The sequence below is a fragment of the Crocodylus porosus genome, unplaced genomic scaffold (assembly GCF_001723895.1).
Source record: "Crocodylus porosus isolate Cpor-Errol unplaced genomic scaffold, CroPor_comp1, whole genome shotgun sequence".
NCBI lineage: Eukaryota > Metazoa > Chordata > Crocodylia > Crocodylidae > Crocodylus > Crocodylus porosus.
In genome coordinates this window covers 77,256,293-77,270,151 of record NW_017728906.1, presented here as the reverse complement: position 1 = coordinate 77,270,151, position 13,859 = coordinate 77,256,293, and the positions used below count along the sequence as shown (strand labels likewise).

The following is a 13,859-nucleotide window of genomic DNA, read 5'->3' as shown; positions in this document are numbered from 1 at the left end:
CGGACTTGATGATCTGCTCAGGTCCCTTCCGACCCTAGAAACTATGAAACTATAAAAGAATCCTGCTTTTTTCAGATCTCTCCTATGGTGGAATTTTTCAGAGATTCTAGGTAATCCTACTATCCACAGAAGTTAGTGGGAGTTGCAGGGTCTCTCAGTATTGTTGAAAATCAGTTAAAATTATAATGCATTGTTTGCTAGTCATTCCTGAGCTAAACATCAATGTTACCTTTATTTGAAATACAAGAATGAACACCAGAAGTCTTTCCTGGAGAGGCCTAAAACAATATATTAACAAATATACTACTTTTATATAGGTTCACTCTCTTCAGATTCCTTCTCTAGTGTAGGTGGAAATAGCGTGTGGGAAGAGTATAGGCTCTGGTAATCCCTGTCTATCAAACCTAGTCAGTTAAAATGACTGCAAGTATTTACAGGTTAGGACACCTCACCCCACTGAACAAAACCCCTGAGGCCTTACCTTCTCATATACAACAGGTTTTTTTATTATGATTAGTCATGATTAAACAAAAAAAGTAAAATTTAAAATTTGGGGGTCATACTAGATGATCTGTTTAGGTCCCTTGTAACCCCTAACTACTATGAAACTATCTCTTTTTTAACTGCAGTTCTTAAAGAAAAAAAATCAGCAGTTTTATTAATCAAGATTGTTATTGAGTATAAACTTTTAACATCTCATTAGATTACTTTTATACCAATAGCGTTGTTTAAATTTCTCTCCACTTTGCCATTAAAATATTCCTAAACATCCAGCTTAAATCTTGCATCTCCCTGGGCAAAATCTGTGCCTTGTTAGATGCATTTTCCTTTCCATGCAAACAACATACCAGTAGCACCCAGCTGAACATAACCCTGGAAATCTCTTATATGATAATGACTCCTTACTTCAATGTGTTAGAATAGCTGCTTTTAAAACATTCCTAATGGCAGACTGGGTGCATACAATACAAAGCAGTTCTCATAGTTTCAAAGCAACCACAGTTGATGGATCCCACTTTACAAAACACAGGCATATTCTTGAAATACTTGCAGATAGCAGCTGTCACTATAATAGCAAGCATCTTTTCAGAAGCTTTTTCCAATTATTTGTGTCCAGGGCAGTACAAGGCCTTTCTGCAAGCCTATTAAAAATTCTCTGTACATTTCCATGCATAGGAAGTAAGAAATACAGTACCTGGCAGTTTCCCGTTGCACTCTGCTAGTTTAGCATAGTAGGCAATCCATGCATTGGATGTGATCTCAGTTTCAGAGCTGATTCCAAGTTTCTCTGTGAAAGGAGTCCTGCCACAGTACAGAGGCTATCATCAGTTTCTAGAGGCAGTATACACTACCTGCTCATGCGCAATGCTCAGAACCAAAAAGGATCAGGGGAAAGCTTAGCCTTGCCAGTACAACACAAGCAACTAAGTTAATGAAAGCTTACTACGTACCCTTGCTGTTAGATAGGTTTGTTATGCCAGCATTCCCTAAACTGCACCTCCCATGGATGTTTGCACAGACTTTAGCATTCAGACTCACATATGGTTCAGATCATTGAACAGTAGGTCTTTCATTACAAGCGTAGTTAATATAATTTCTGCCTGTTCACTGGATTCCAGAAAATAGATTAAGAGTCCTCTATCAGCTCTCAGCACATTCCAAGGAAACTATAATAATCCATTAACAAACAGTTCCTCAAAATCATTCATTATTTCAACCTGGAAACCAGGGGAAAAAAAGTGAGAAGTAACATTTACAAAGCCACAGTTCAATTTTTTTTTTCAGGAAATGGGGGAAAACATCTGTGATAATGACTTCAGCATTTTAAGCATCTATATTAATGATTAAGGGCTTCGATACATAAACATTTGTGTGTGTGTGTGTGTGTGTATGTGTACACATATACACACATATACACAAATCCTTAGTCAGCTTTCACTTTGTTTTAAAAAATATATATTTATAATTATAATATAATTATAATATAAATATGAACATGTGTATCTGAACATGTATTTGGATCGTTTGCATTTGTTGTTATTATTTTAAAGGTTGTTCTGAGTCTGTGCTGGCCTGACCAATGCACATAAAAGGTATAGCTCCACTAAAGAATTAATTTAAGTTATCTACACTCAAATTTTGACTTTTGTCTTACAATGGCTTGGGTGAGAGTGGCCACACTCTAACTCAAGTTCTTGTATTAACAGTAGTGCTGTATTATCCATTGCCATGAGGTGTTAAGATTTTTGGTGTTGTATCCCAGGGTTTTTTTGGGCTACAGTAAGCTCAGGTACTTCATGATTCTTTTCCCAGTGAATTGTGAGTGAACCTTTTTCTCCTTCAGGGGCTCATTGGAAAATTGTGGAAATCCACTGGAGGACTGCCAGCACTTGGATGAACCTATCTCTTTATGAGTTTATTCTGGGCAAGGTGGCTCAACACTGCCATTGATGCAGGATTGTGAGGAGACACTGCATCACATGGTCATGGATAAAGCCTACTAGCCACTAGGATTTATTCACAACTAGCTGATGCAGCATTAATGACACAAAGATCCTGCAGTTGACTGAAGAGCTACATTTCACATTATGTCATTTAATATAACATCTGTGGTCATGTTGTAATATGATCTAATTTCAAGACAAGTCTTGAAAAATTCAATATCCTGTAGAATTATTTTATTTCAAGCTGGCTATTCTAACTGTAGCATGCCCCTAAGACCAACAAGTTTATTTATCAGGAAGTAGTTTAGGATGATGTACTAAAACTTGTACTATACTTGTGTATTCCACCAAGGAGAAATACACAAGTGTAGCCCGTATTTGCAGGGAAGGCAAGAAGACCAACCAAAATCAGCTTGACAACTGAAATCAAGGGCAATAACAACTTCTTTAGGTATATAGGGAGCAGGAGGAAGACCAAGGGAAATGTATGGCCTTTGCAGAATGGGATGGGGCAGCTGATAACAGCCAGTCAGGAGAAGCTGAACTCTTTAATGAGCACTTTGTGTTAGTGCTCCTACATACAAATGGTGGTCACCCATCTGGTCAGATACTGGATGGATGCGGGGGAGAGTTGGCAAAGGTGTTTCAAGATTGGTGGTGCTCAGGAGACGTCCCAGAAGACTGGAAAAGGGCTAACATGCTGCCAACCTTCAAAGTCTCAAAGAGGAGACTGGACAGACACTTTGCTGGGATCATTTGATCTTAGAAGTGTTCCTGCCTAGAGCGGGGGGGAGGTGGGAGGAGCAGGGTTGGACTTGATGATCTTGTGAGGTCCCTTCCAGTCCTTAATTTCTATGATTTCCATTATTTTTTTATGAAATAAACTAAAAAGATTAATGCAAGTGACAAGTACATTTGTGTGCATTTTTTTTTACTTCTTATACTCAAGTCTCCTATTAATGTGTTCTAAAATAATTTAATTCTATTCACCTACAAGTCTACCAACCACTGCCATTATCCATCATGTTACACATACTAAATCATACCTGTAGGCATAGACCTGTATTTTGATTTTTATTTAAAAAAATACTTTCAAATCCTTTTGCCTTCAGATTGGTTGACTAAGCCTGAACACAAGAAAAGGATAGGAAGGCAGAAAACCTTTGAAAACAAGCTTTACATTTTGTTTATGGCCAGTTAATAATAATAACAAAGCACTGTGTTCTTTCCTTCTAGAGCACAGATACAGCAAAACTTAAACCTCTGTAAAGGAAAAAATAAAGGATTTTTTTAAAGTTATTAATAATTGTCATACACTCCATAGACAAGTTTCATAGTTTTTAGGGTCAGAAGGGACCTGAGTAGGTCATCTAGTCCAACCCCCTGCCATGGCAGGAAACAGTACCAGGGTCAACCAACCCCAGCAAGTATTGCAGCTGTATTCAATGGTGTAGGAATTGAGCAGTTGTGAAAGCTGTGAGTGCGATGTGATGAGATTTTACCCTCTGAAGAGCTGAGAACTCCCCCCCTACACATGTGCTCTTAGCCTCTTGTCATAAGGACTGTTTTTCTGACCTCTGATCTTGTGCGTGGCTCTTCTCTGGACTCTCTCAAGCTTCTTCACATCCTTTTTGAATTGTGGAGCCCAAAACTGGATGCAGTACTCCAGCTGTGGACTCACCAAGGCCAAGTACAATGGGACAATGATGTCCTGGGATTTGCTTGAGAAGCATCTATGGATGAAAGCCAGCATTTTGCTCACTTTACTACCTGCAGCATTACACTGCAGGCTCATGTTCATCTTGTGGTAAATCCTGACCCCCAATTCCCTCTCATCCGTAGTGCTAGTCAGCATAGCACTGCCGAGCCTATAAGAATGCTGCGGGTTTTTCTTCCCAACGTGGAGAACCTTGCATTTCTCAGCGTTAAACACCGTCAGGTTCTCATCTGCCCATTTCCTGAGCCTGTCAAGGTCAGCCTGGATCACCCTGCTCAGGCACTTTGGGGTAAAGCATCCTCAGGTATGGACACTTTACCCCAAAGTTTGGTGTCATCAGAAAACTTGGCCAATCTGCTTTTGACCCACATCATTAATGAAGATGTTGAATAATATAGGTTCCAGGACAGAGCCTTGAGAGACCCCACTGGTCATAGCGCACCACAATGATTGACTTCCATCAACCACCACACTCTGGGTCTGACCACGGAGCCAATCCCCCAGCTAGCAGATCGTAGTGAGGCCAAGACCACAGATGACTAGTTTTGCTAAGAGGTGATCATGGGATACCAGATGAAAGGCTTTTTTAAAGTCAAGGTATATAACTTTAGGTTTCCTGCCATGGCAGGGGATCGGACTTGATGATCTGCTCAGGTCCTTTCCGACCCTACTAACTATGAAACTATGACATCAATCTCTTCCCCCTTGTCCAGGTAATAGGTTACCTGGTTGTAAAAGGAAATAAGATTGGTCAAGCAAGACCTATCCATATGAGAGAAATCAGTATGTTTAATCATGGACAAATGAAAATTTAGTATTAAATGGCAGCTTGTTTGTAAGAGTGAGGCTGTTCATAAGAGGGTGTAAGGGTCATAAACTTTAGCAAATGTGGTACTTCTTCTGTGGAGTAGACTCTGTGTTGAAGTGTTCAGGGCAAGGGCAGGTAGTGCCTGCTCATTACAGCTCACCTGAAGACAAGTGTTGCCTTAAGAAACACAAATAATTACGATGTCAAAGGGACAACAAAGACCTGGTGGGACTCCACCCATGACTGGACCATGGGTATAGACCGTTATACCCTGTACAGGAGGGATCGAGTGGACAAAAAGTGTGGAGGTGTAGCTCTTTATGTCAAGGAGAGCTATGCACTCCTACAAGCCATCAGCACCCAGGGTGGATGACTAGAGACCCTCTGGTTAAAATCCATGGGGAACATGGCACAGGAGATACAATGGTGGAAGTCTACTACAGACCTCCCTCCCAGAATTAAGAGATTGACCAGAAGTTTGCCAGAGAGTTGACTGAGGCTGCACGCTCCTGGTCCATGGTTGTCATGGGGGACTTCAACTACCTTGACATCTCATGGGAAGAGTACTCAGCCAAATCCGAATGGTCGCAAAGCTTCCTCGCATGCATGAATGAGCTCTATCTGACTCAAGAAGTATATGGGCCAAAAAGAGGCAAAGCACTGAATGACCAGGTACTGGCAACTGGGGATGACCTAATCAGTGACCTAACAAAGGGAAGCTGGGTGACAACGACCATGAGCTGATAACCTTCACCATCCGCCAAAAAGCTGTCAAGTCAGTCAGCAGTACAGAGGTCCTCGACTTCAGGAGGGCTGACTTTGACAAGCTCGGGAGACTTGTCGGTGAGGCTCTAAGGGACCATGACCCCAAAGGGAGGGGAGTCCAGGAAAAGTCGTTGCTCCTCAAGGGCGCAATCCTAGATGCAAAAGCTAAGGCTATTCTTGGCTCTCCAGGGAACTAGTGGTCCTTCTGCATCTAAAAAGATAGATCTACAAAGGATGGAAGATGGCATCCACCTCCAAGTAGGAATACTCTGCACTGGTCCAGACCTGCGGGGAGCAAACCAGGAGATACAAGGCTGCTATGGAACTCCAACTGGCTACAAGTATCAAGGACAATAAAAAGTCCTTTTTCAGATATGTGAGGAGTGGGAGGAAAAGCAAGGGCAACATTGGACCTCTGCTAAACCAAAAGGGAGAACTGACGACCGACACCCAGGAAAAAGATAACTTGCTAAATGGGTACTTTGTGTCAGTCCTTCACAAGTCCCATGGGACACCCCTGCCCATTCTGGGACAGGGACGCCTAAGTGAGGGTGGTTCCTTGCCTTCCATCAATGATGACCTTGTGAAGGAACAGCTTGAGAGGCTGGACACCTTCAAGTCAGCCAGCCCTGACACCAAGGAGCTGGCTAGCATCATAGCTCAGCTCCTGGCATGGATCTTCGAAAGCTTCTGGTGCTCTGGTGAAGTGCCCGATGATTGGAAGAAGGCCAATGTGGTGCCTATCTTCAAGGAAGGGAAGAAAGTGGATCCAGCAAACTACAGGCTCATCAGCCTGACCTCTATCCTATTGAAGGTCTTAAATCATCAAGGAGGCCATTCTTAATGGACTGGCCGATGGCAACACCCTGAGGGATAGCCAGCATGGGTTTCTTGCAGGTTGGTCTTGCTTCACCAATCTCATTTCCTTTTATGACCAGGTAACCTATCACCTGGACAAGGGGGAAGAGATTGATGTTATATATCTCAACTTTAAAAAAGCCTTTGATCCAGTATCCCATGATCACATTTGGCAAAACTGGCTAACTGCAGCCTCGGGTCCACCATGATCTGCTGGCTGGGAAATTGGCTCTGTGGTCTGACCCAGAGGGTGGTGGTTGATGGAAACCAATTGTCATGGTGCCATGTGACCAGTGGGATCCCTCAAGGCTCTGTCCTTGGACCTATTTTGTTCAACCTCTTCATTAATGATGTGGACATTGGAGTCAGAAGTGGACTGGCCAAGTTCTCTGATGATACCAAATTTTGGGGTAAAGCATCCACACTGGAGGACAGGGGGATAATCCAGGCTGACCGTGACAGGCTCAGTAAATGGGTGGATGAGAACCTGATGGTGTTTAACACCAAAAAATAAAGGGTTCTCCACCTTGGGAGGAAAAACCTGCAGCATGCTTTTAGACTCGGCAGTGCTGCGCTGACTAGCACTATGGACAAGAGGGACTTGGGTATAAGGATTGACCAGAAGATGAACATGAGCCTGCAATGTGATGGCGCAGCCAGTAAAGCAAGCAAAATTCTGGCTTGCATCCATAGATGCTTCTCAAGCAAATCCCAGGATATCGTTCTCCCACTGTACTTGGCCTTGGTGAGGCCGCAGCTGGAGTACTATGTCCAATTTTGGGCTCCACAATTCAAAAAGGATGTGGAGAAACTTGAGAGAGTTCAGAGGAGACCTATGCACATGATCAGAAGTCAGGAAAACAGGCCTTACGATGAGAGGCTGAGAGCCATGAGACTCTTCAGCTTGGAAAAGCGTAGATTCAGGGGCGACCTGATGGCCACCTATAAGTTTATAAGGGGTGTTCACCAGGACCTGGGGGAACATTTGTTCACCAAAGCGCCCCAAGGGATGACAAGGTTGAATGGTTATAAACTCCTGCAAGACCGTTTCTGGCTGGACATAAGGAAAACTTCTTTACTGTCCAAGCCCCCAAGGTCTGGAATGGCCTGCTGCCGGAGGTGGTTCAAGCACCAACTTTGAATGCCTTTAAGAGAAACCTGGATGTTTTTCTTGCTGGGATCCTATGACTCCAGCTGACTTCCTGCCCCTGGAGCAGGGGGCTGGACTCGATGATCTTCTGAGGTCCCTTCCAGCCCTAATGTCTATGAAATCTATGAAGTCAATGAGCTCTATGCTGCTGTGCTTACATGTCCTAGCTCTTGTATGCTTTCTGCTTATTCCTCAAAGATGGGTTATATAAGGTGATGTTGGCTTAACAACCTACTTCTTTGTTTTCACATTTTTGAGTCTTGTTGAACTAAATATTCTGGAAGGGAATGAACTACATCCAAGGAAATTAAAATTTGCATTAATGAAGTTTTTTCAGGATATCTCTTCTGTTTATAATTCAGTGGCTAGTTAGAAGATGCATTGTAATTCCTGTATGGTCCTCCTTCCTTCTATATTCTTTCTTGCCATGGAATTGTGATGTTAATTATGTTTTTAAATATTTCCAAAAGACAGTTGCTGACAGGGCTGGAGGAGAAATTAGGGACCTGGTCTATGAGCCAAAATCTTCCCAGGTCTTTTTCCCCTATACTAATTACAATAATTTTAAGTGTATGGGAGAAGATTGGTGAATCTCTCTCCACCATCCCTCAGAAAGCATAACTCCCTTGTTATTTGTAGCTAACCTTCCCCTTCTCATCCAGTTAAATTACTGGCCCTTCAGAAGCCATTGGCATTAAGAACCATTCTTTGTTGATCTCTGCTACTATGTAGACATTATAGGCAGGTCTTACTTTTCCATGGTGAGATAAACCAAGCAGCACAAATACCTGGGCAGTCCACTATAGTTGCCTTGATCAGGGATCCCTCCCTTGTTTGTTCCAGGCCTCCCCATACCCTTCATCAGGACTCCATAGTCTACTACCAATCCAGCTAATCCTTCACCCCTTTTATTCTTCTGGTATACCTTACTGATGCAGCATACCCCAAAACCACATGGGAGCCAAAGATGAATTTCTGGAATTTCTGGAATTTATATAAGGGGTGTGGGTGGGGGCAGTACTGAGGGGTTAGGGTCATAGGCCAATGGGTTTAGGAGATTATAAACACATAACTAAATACATCAGAATACATACATTGGTAGTAACATAACAGGCAGAGAGGCATTAAGGTTCATACACCTGGAATAGACATAGCAGATGAAGCATTAGGGTTCTTACACTGGGAATAAGCATAATGGGATTAAAAGTAATGCAGTGGTAGAAACCCATCAGATGCAAATAACTGAATGACAAGCAAGAAACACTAACAATGGAATATTCACGCCAAGGGAGCCTGGAATTTTCTCTCCACCCTGAGAGCTCTCAAACCAGACTCTGATTTCCTGGACATCTGTTTACCATTCGTCCCAGACTATACAATTCGGTCCCCTCTGCTGTGACCTGTCAGATCGGCTCTGCTGCAAGCTCGGGTTTTCTCCTGCATGTCTTGTCTCCTACCGCCTGTCAGGAGCAGTCCTGCTGCAGCCCTGGAACCTCAGCTCACCAATAGCAGCTTCCCTCCCTCACTCACTCACTCGCTTTTTCCATCAGCTGGTTTGCATGCCAAACCCCAGCTTCCCCCAGGGCTTCCTGCCTCTTTCCTAAGATCCTGCTGGGAAATGGAGTCCAAGCTGACAACACAGTCCATTTCATTGGTATTTACTCAGAGGTTTATACTTGTGCTACTTTCAGGACCTTCTAGTCTCGCCAAGACACTGGCCTACACATACGCATAAATAAAGAATAGGGGCCTGATAGCTCCCCCCTACCTTTTACCTACCCTGCCACTCACTCTTCCCTCTTTCCCTAGTGTCCCATTCCTTCTCACCTACTGCTCCCCAATATTCGTTCCTTCCTTTTCCCTGCTTGTGGCCCTGTAAATCTATCCCCTCCCTCTCTTTGCAAGGAATCAGTTCTGTAATTTGCTCTCTGAGTACAGCAACAAATAAAATAACTTAGAAGAAAACATTTCCTCCAGTGTTGAAAGGGAACAACAGTGATAAGGGCTGCCTGTAGCAGCATGCCTTCAGCTTATTCCTAGATTTCTATCAGGAAACACTAAACAACTTGTGCCTAGGGGGAAGCTCTGGGTCAGTGGCCACAGCATGTCTTTTTGAGCAGTCCAGGACTTGTGAAAACAGGCTGACTAGAAAACCACATCCTTGGTAGGTGCGCCTTTTGAACATGCTAGGTAGGTAAAATCTCCCCTTGACAGCATTTTCAATACAGCTTCCTCAAAAGGCCAGACACTAGCGGGGACATGTGTCAAATGAGTGAGATCAGTTGGGGGCCATAAGAGATACAGTTCAAACCCTAAACGGGAGCAAAAAATGCTGGTAGTATCTTGGAGTTCTCTGACAAAATGAGTGACAAAAATGAGACACTGCAAATTTCAAGGCAATCCAAGTAAGCGTGCAACTTCTAGAGTACTTCGAAAAGTTAGTACTTACTTTTTTTTTCAATCTTAGTTGTAGTCAAGATGAAGCTTTCCTATCATTTTCTTTTTGCTCCATCTGGTCCTTTGATTCATGCTTTTGTGTATGTTGTTTAAACTGTTTGGCATTGGCCATGGAGAACTAGATTGTAACTATCATCTTACTTCCCAACTCTTTTACTAAATTTAGAAACTGGTTGAAAACCAAATGCATGTTTATAGTTCTATGTGGGAATGGTTTCTTCAGCATATCCTCACTTCTGAGAGGGAGGGACTTCTAAAGGTTCATCAATAACCTATGAAAGGACAATAAAATCTTCAAAATACAAAACAACCTAATAAAAGAAGTAAAAAGTAGATTTGTATACCCTTTTAAAATATTCATGTATATATACATGTAAGAAAATTTTTAAGTGTCTCCTACTTTTCCATGTATGAACAATTGCTTGTAATGTAGAACTGTAAAACTAATTGCACTGGTGTGAAAAAGCAAAACGAACAAACAAACTACAAAACACATTTATTCTGCCTTCAGTCAGCTAATAGAAATTAGCCAGTGCTAACCATAATAAACATAACTGGTGCATCCCCATGAGTGCACATGTGCAGTTTGCGGTTCCTCAGACCCATTTGGGGCACTGCAAACTGCATATGGCACACATGCACCAGTTTGCTGTGCTGCTAATTAGCAGCGTCATGGTTTTTTTGACACTGGGAGATCCTGGTGTAAAAAAAAGAAAATGCCTTTGAAAAAAGTGGTATGGTATGTGCAGCAGCAGTGTACACCACAGGAAACCAGAGCAAGGTTGTCAAAGCCATGTTGTGGCTGCTGTCCAGGCTCTGAGTGGCTGGTTCAGTGCTGGTGCTGCCCTAAGAGCCCTCCTCCCCTAGCAGGACCCCAGGTAAGGCTTCTGGGGCCAGCACAGTTGGTGGCCCCAGCCACCCTTACTCCACCTGGGACACTGCCCAGGGACAAATAGCAGCAGCACAAAAATGTTATACTGCTATTTGTCCCATGAGAAATGCAGGCCCCTACACATACACACTTGTGAGGGCGCCCAATTAGGGTAAGGTAGGAAGCGATACTCAACCTTTCAGAGAAACAGCCCAAAGAAAGTAGCAAATTGTGAAATGTGCCTACCAGAAAATGCTTCTGGAACATAGATAAATTTTAGCTCTTAGTGACCTTTAAAAAATGCCATGCTGTTATACTGATCCACTTATGTAAAAGCTCAGATGGGAAAAAAATAAAAAGGAAAACAACTCCCCCCAAGTCTATAGTTACATAACACTCAGTGTAAACCAAGGAATTCTGAATCATTTTTAACACAAAGGAAGACTATAGGGAAGATTAAGTTTATCTGACTTTGTAAATTGCTTTTAAATGTAGGTATACAAAGAGTTTCTAGTACCAATTTTTATTACTTCAGTTGAAGAATGCAATATAGTGCCCAGGCTCCCTCTAGTGGCCAATTTAATACCTAAATGTTTGTTTTATTTCAGAACAGTGATTTATGTCTGCTGCACCTGCCTTTATTCAAATACCCTCCTGGGCATAAATGGGAGCATCCAGCAACACTTAACCCAGTAAGTGATTACACAAGAATCATGCAAACACATCTCTCCATAGCTTGAGAATATGAATGGGATTTTGACAGTGGTTGGGAATAACATGCTTGTAAAACCTGGCTCAGAATAGATTGTGTTCATGCTCAGTAAACTAAATTTGAATAGACGGTACTCCCTTGATGAGGTGAGTGATGATAGAAACCTTAGACACCTAACAACTGTGCAACCCATTGATGGGTTGAGTATGGAAGGGAAATAAAATGCAGGGGGAGTAAGTGGCATTGGAAGATAGACAGCTCTTATAGTGTAGGTACAAGCATTACAAGTATGCTGCTAGGTTACATGTATAAAGATATGTCCTTCAAGCTCTTTGAAACTTGCCTTTGGCTTGTAGAGCATTTCACTGTGTGAAATAATAGGAGTAGGAGAGGATGTATATACCATGTTCACTGCTCGTTTAAGTAAGTATGAAGGAAGAAGGATGGGCCAGTGACATTCTGTAGAGGCTAGCTGGGATCTCATTTTTATAGTGTATTTCTAAAGTGATGTCTCTATAATATGGCACCATCTTACCCTTCATATTGCTTCCCTGAGTGTATGGCAAATACTACGAATGTTCAGTGCTATAGTATACCACACCTTCTGAGACATTTAAAATGCTCAGTAGGTACCACAACTCAAAGACCAGTGGTGAAACTTTTCTCACTGCTGGATCCTCTGAGTTCTAGCCTTGGTGATTCTCAATAATCATTCCAACATGGCTAGGGCTTGCAGAAAGGGTTCAGGGTGAAAATGTCATAGGTTAGTGCCTTATCCACTTATAAGTCAAAGTCTAAGCGTAGCCTCCCATGGGGACAGTCCAGTAGAGAGTTTAGGCTCTCCAGGATAATATATGCTCTTTCTAATTCCCTCTTAAAGTCAAAGTGGAACTCATAGACTTCTTGGCAAAGTTCAGCTTATTAGAAGGATCCTCTTCACTGGATCCCCAGTGCTGCAATAATGTTGCAGCTTTTATGATTTTGTTACATCAAAGAGCCAATGTGCAGTCTCAATCATTCCAATTTATTAAATGGAAAGTCAAGATCTAATATTAGCCCAGTGATCACCTCCAAGGTAACACACACACACACACTCACACATACATAGCTGCTTCAGCAACAGTGGAGCACTGATTATTACCTATCCAAGGCACTGTGGGTCTGAAGTCGATGGCCAGTCACTGCTTCTCTGAGGTGGTGTTATCTCCAGAAGGGGGTCACCGGCTTCGTCCTTCTGGCTTGGTAGGTCAGGTGCTGGGTAAAAGGGGCACCCCCAGGACCCACTTTTCACTGCCCTTTATACTTGCATGGCAGAATTCTTGGCTGCCCAATCCGGCTGGGCAGGTCACTTTACGCCCTCTGGCACGTAGGTAGCAATCCTGTTCTCAGTTCTGTCAGTTCATGATCAACAGTCTGTTACAGCCCATACTGTGTCTGCGCCTCATTGATACAATGTTTCAGGAACACCTTTGATCTCATTAGCTTATAGTTACAGGAAATCGCGGTTGTCTACAGCAGTGCTATCAATTCTCATTCATACCTTCATTCATATTTCCATTCACTGGGTGATCAGCTAAGGTGTGAATAGGCTTACAGAGAATATGGTATTTGCAAACTATAATCTAATAATACAGAACAAACTTAAAAGACACTGTGCAATGCAAAGCATGGTATATCACTTATAAATTTAAAACAACAAAAAAGTACAAGATATAATGTATACATCTCCAGTTCATTACATAATGCATAGTACAATTTTACATTAATCCCTTCAGACCAAACTGGGGGGGACGGGGGGGCAGGGACAGAGAAAGGAAGGAAAAGAGAAAAATCCCCAAATCCAAAACTAAAGAGAAAACATTAAAAAAAAAAGAAATACAAGACTATTCCTAGAATTTTGGCTCCTTGTAGAGTCAGTATTTCATGAATAAAATAAGTTTAATCCCCTGCCCTATCCAAACAACCCACATGGAAAAAACGTGGGGTGGCACACATGGCGGCAGCATGCGCTACCCAAAACCAGAGCCTGGCCGGCCTCAGCCACGCTCCAGCTGCTGGCCAGGCTGAAGGGGTGTCT

The 13,859-nt window shown here is 42.6% G+C and overlaps 1 protein-coding gene across 3 annotated transcripts in view; it reads right to left on the bottom strand.

The window, feature by feature from the left end:
• LOC109306117 (arylsulfatase D-like) overlaps window positions 1–1,618 on the bottom strand; it is a 48,618-nt gene extending 47,000 nt beyond the window's left edge. For 2 of the 3 annotated variants that reach the window (XM_019529373.1, XM_019529371.1), the window contains exon 1: window positions 1,196–1,606. The gene's annotated coding sequence lies outside the window, so the exon portion shown is untranslated. Of the gene's footprint in view, window positions 1–1,195 lie in introns of all 3 variants that reach the window. The other variant, XM_019529374.1, reaches the window with a different exon arrangement.
• Window positions 1,619–13,859: the final 12,241 nt, after the last annotated feature.